Source organism: Capsicum annuum, chromosome 12 (genome assembly GCF_002878395.1).
Source record: "Capsicum annuum cultivar UCD-10X-F1 chromosome 12, UCD10Xv1.1, whole genome shotgun sequence".
Classification (NCBI taxonomy): domain Eukaryota; kingdom Viridiplantae; phylum Streptophyta; class Magnoliopsida; order Solanales; family Solanaceae; genus Capsicum; species Capsicum annuum.
In genome coordinates, this window is record NC_061122.1 from 144,601,866 (window position 1) to 144,606,800 (window position 4,935).

A 4,935-nucleotide genomic window follows, 5' to 3' on the forward strand; every position below is an offset into this window, starting at 1 on the left:
AGTTTTATTTTTTAATTTTTTCTTATCCTTATTTTTTTTTAAATCCCATACATATTTATCCTATATAATCTATAAATTTAAATTAAGAGAAAATTTTGAAATTTATCCAAATATTCACAATAGTAAATAATAAAAAACAAAAAAAGACTAATTTGTTAGCCTACTTTATTCTTATTAAATCTTCTATCTTTTCCCTGCGTTTTCTTTATTTTTTTCCCTTTACTTTCTTTTCTTTCTTTATTTGCTTCTAAAAGAAATAATTTCTCATATATATATATATATATATATATATATATATATATATATATTGAATTTATTTATATAATCTCTAAATATTTATTTATCCGATCTTTTTAAATTGATTTAGTAGGCTTAAATTTAGATTTACTTTAGGGAGTGGATACTTGGCAAGCTATATGGGATAATATTTAGAGTGTTTTATCTAACATTAAAAAGTTGACTAAACCTATAAGAAAATACATAAATCAATTCTCCTTAAATCATGAAAGAAATATATATCTTTTGAAAGAGTTGTTGATATTCCTTCCAAAAAAAAATCTAGCAAATTTTTCTCACCAATGAGAGAATAATATATCTAAAATATTATCTACTGCAATTTATATAACAAATATTAACTGCACAAAAGGAAAAAAAGTTAATCACAATTTTATCTATAAAAATTAAAAATGTTTCAATATATATATATATGTGTATGTATGTATTCAATAGTTTAAGAACTTTTTATATATAATTCATATATATATTACTTAGAACTTTCCCAGAATTTTAATGTATGAAACCTGTATAAAATCAATATGAATTATTAATATTCCTCTCAAGGCTGTACATATTTTAGTGTATGAATTTTGTATAAAATATGCTATATTTAATTATCTTAGATTGCTTTTGTTTGTGACGTGTTTAAAATTTATATGTAAATTAGAGTACTTGTCCGCGTTTCTCGCAATCTTAAAGTTCTATGATAAAAGATATATAAGGGGTGATTTTATTTTCTTTCTCATGTTAGCTATTCCACCATTTTTAAATGTCCATTATCCTTATATATTCTACCATTTATTTTATTTCTATCTATTTTTCTTCCCCTGATTCGATTTAACCATACAACTTCGTGTAATTTTCTTCTATTCAAAGAGGAGATTAAAGTCCCACATCAGGATTCTTAAACTCAAATAACTTAAATATGTAAAATAGATTATTTATACAATTAAAATATGTCTAAGTAATTAATATTACATACATTTTCAACAAAGAAAAGATGCTAAATCAAACATTACTACGTATTCAAGATTCTACATCTCTTCTTGATATTATTAAATTTTAATGTATCTTTGGCTGAAATATTTTGTGAAATATTCAGTCTAAGTATGAAAATTAAAATAAAATTAACATGTCTAAACAAAAAAAATGGAACAAATTAAAAATAATGGAATAAAATTACTGATAGTGGCTATTATTTGTCTTTAACTATAAAAAAGAATGGAATTAATTTTTCTTGAAGTCTTGCATACTAATATTTAGTTAACTTAAATTGAAATAATAAAAGAGAGTCTATATGTATATATATAGAGAGAGATATAAAGGGATCATTGGAGGCTGCTGATGTGGCATGCCTCAATGATCAGTAAACCCATTTATCTATTTTGACAGATTTTGACTTTTTTCTCTCATTTTAATACAATAAATAAATAATCAAATCCAATAAATTAGTGTTTAATTCAATTAAAGGTGCACTAAAAATAAAATTGAACCGCCGAGTCTCTTAAAAATGCTAGAAGCAAAGAGAGCTAATCAATGGGTTGTCACAGAGAAATTATTGGAGCTCTCAAGAATAAAGAAAAAACAAAACAAACCAAGAAACCCCGAGGATCTCTATTTGGAGATAGGTGAGTAAAGCTCTTGAATGAAGGCTTAATTTCATGTTCTTGATATCATTGAACCATTAGATTGTTGCTTAGTTTGTTAACCATGCATTACTGGTTGGTCTAATTGTTGCAGGATTCTTCCACAAGAATTGAGATTTGTTGTTTTTCTTTTCTTCTGTGGATGCTATAACATCCTCTATGGGAAAATCTAGTACTTCCTTTACATCTTCCTTCAAGTTATTACATTCACAATCGCTGGATTTAGCTACATTGGCACCATAGTACCCTCGTAATAGCAGAAACTTAAAAAGAAAAAAAAGTTCCCCTATATTGACTCATGTACACGGAAATATATGTTTGAGTATTTCGTGCAACCATTTCAGAGGATGCCATTCTCAAAATCTCTGGAGATATAGTAATACAGTGCTGAAAAAATGAAGAAAAGGAAAGAGATATTCATATTAGCACAGAACACAGAAGAAGCAAATAAAACAGATGTATTAGTGAATAGATAGATTGTATTTTCTTCTATTGAAGCTCTTTAGTTGTTTTGTACTTCCTTTCCTTGTAAACATTATTGAGTACGTTTACGTGTGTATTTTTGTGTTGGAAAAATAAAACAGGTGGAGTTCTAGATTTATGTTTTGCTAACCCTCTTTGGATGGCTACGTGGTATAGTCCATGCTGTTTGGGTCCACACAAAGTGATCTTCCCATGGTAAATTTTCTCTGAATTGTGGTTTTTGTTGATTTCTTACTTGCTATATGGTATTTGCAGACGATTAAGACAAATGTCATTGGCATAATGAATATATTGGGACTTGCTAAGAGAGTCGGGGCAAAGTATGAATCTGCTTCAACCGTCAGTTATTCTTTCAATATAGATCTTCATCTAACTTCATTATTCGAGAAGGATTTTATTGACATCAACTTCCAAGGTTTACGGAGATCCATTTCTTCACCCTCAAGAAGAGAGCTATTGGGGCAAAGTTAACCTAATTGGTAAGCATTTGCAACTTTTTGAAGTTGTAGCATCTGACTGTTTGACGCTAAATAAATCCTTGATTATCTGCGTAAGTAAGAATCTTAAAATAGATTTGCTTCATTCATAAAAAGCTTTTGGGAGCACTTGTGCTTTAATTAAGATGTTGTTGTCAACCATATCTGTGCTGAACTTGTGGGTCTATCATAGTCGCTCACAGAAATTATCTAACCATTGTTTTTAATGAAAATCACTATATGCATAAATATGATGAGCCACTACAGTATCTTTTCAGTGTTTTCCACAAAAATATGTTTCCCCTCAGTTATGGAAAATTGATTGCCTTCCCTTGTGAATTTTAGGAGTAAGGAGTTGTTATGATGAGGGGAAAAGAGTAGCTGAGACTTTGATGTTTGATTATCACAGGAAGCCTGGAATCGGTATAGCACTTCCTACATATATATGTTTGTGAACGGCACGTGTTTGTAACTGCTTTTATTTCAAATATATTGGATTCGTTTTGTAAAAATTTTCATTCTGAAGAATGTTTTTGTTTTTTTTAAATGGTATCACGTATACCAGAAATAAGAATTGCTATAATCTTCAACACATATGGTCCACGAATGAACATAGATGATGGTCGTGTTATCAGCAATTTCATTGCCTAGGAAATTCGATAATATTCTGAAGTTGACTATCACTCTTACCATTCTATATTTAATTGTATTCTGAGCATAAACATTTGGTGCAATTTCACAGTGATGAACCCTTGACTGTTCAGCTGCTTGGAACACAAACGTGGAGCTTTTGTTATGTTTCTGACATGGTATATAATAGTTTATGAGCCATTGTATTTGATGTTCATTTTTTGTCTTTATATTTTTCTCTTACCTTTCTGTCTGAATGATGAAGGTTGATGGTCTTATTCGTTTGATGAAGGGAGATAATACTGGACCAATCAACATCAGAAATCCAGATTAGCTTCCGTTGATTCGGTTCTTGGCGTGTCCAAATAAAACCCGGTCATCCAATTTTCTTACATCAACTAAAACAACTTATCCTCTTTGAAATCAGGTGAACTCACAATGCTTGAACTTGCTGAGAATGTGAAGGAGGTAATCCACTAAACTTGCACTCTACTTTGTATTCACATGACACATTTGCATTTCTTACCACAAACTATTGTTGGGGGTGCATTAATCTATCTCTTTTCTAACAAGTTCATCCAAATCTAGTATCTTTACGGAGCATAACACAGGCACACAAACACACACACTGGTAGAATCATCCATCTCAACCAGTTCAGGTTCAAGGTAGGGTGATCAATATGTGGAAATGGATCTTAGTATTGGTTTTTCATTTCACCACTGGCTCTTTGAATCCGTGAAGAGGAAGCATAAAAATATTGGAAGGGAAATAAAAAAAAATTATAGTGTGTGTGTGTCTGTGAAAACATGTGATTTTAAAGATATAATGAGTTCAATGTTAAGAACCTTAAAGGCTGAACCTAGCAAGTTAAAATCTTGAATCAGCCTCTAACTACAATAATTGTTTTGCAATTTATCAATCCAGATGTGCAGATTATCATGGTAGAAAATACACCAGACGATCCTCGTGAAAGAAAGATAGACATCGCCAAGGCAAAAACACTACTCGGATGGGAACCAACGGTCAAATTATGTGATGGTATTCTCCTTTTGGAGAACGACTTTCATGGCAAGCTTGGAATCCCCAGAAAGAATTGAGTTGTTAAAAAAGATGTTTTTATGTTTATATTATATGATAAAAGGATGTTTACTTATCCTGAATCTTGCTTCTCACTATCTTATTGCATGGTCATTATGACTTCGTGGTATATGTAAATTTTCTCAATTTCACCTCTCCATCCGCTTCCTTTAATTGGTGATTCAGAAAATAATTTCTGAAAATTTTGTACTTCCTTTCCTTGTAAGCGTTATTAAGTACATGTACGTGTATGTTTTTGTGTTGGAAAAACAAAACAGGTGGAGTTCTGGATCTGTATTTTGCTGGCTCTCTTTGGATGGCTACCTGGTATAGTCTATGCAGTTTG

The 4,935-nt window shown here is 30.5% G+C and overlaps 1 pseudogene; it reads left to right on the forward strand.

Moving 5' to 3' along the window:
- The first annotated feature begins 2,317 nt into the window (after positions 1 to 2,317).
- On the forward strand, positions 2,318 to 4,609 carry LOC107849187 (annotated as a pseudogene).
- The last annotated feature ends 326 nt before the right edge of the window (positions 4,610 to 4,935 follow it).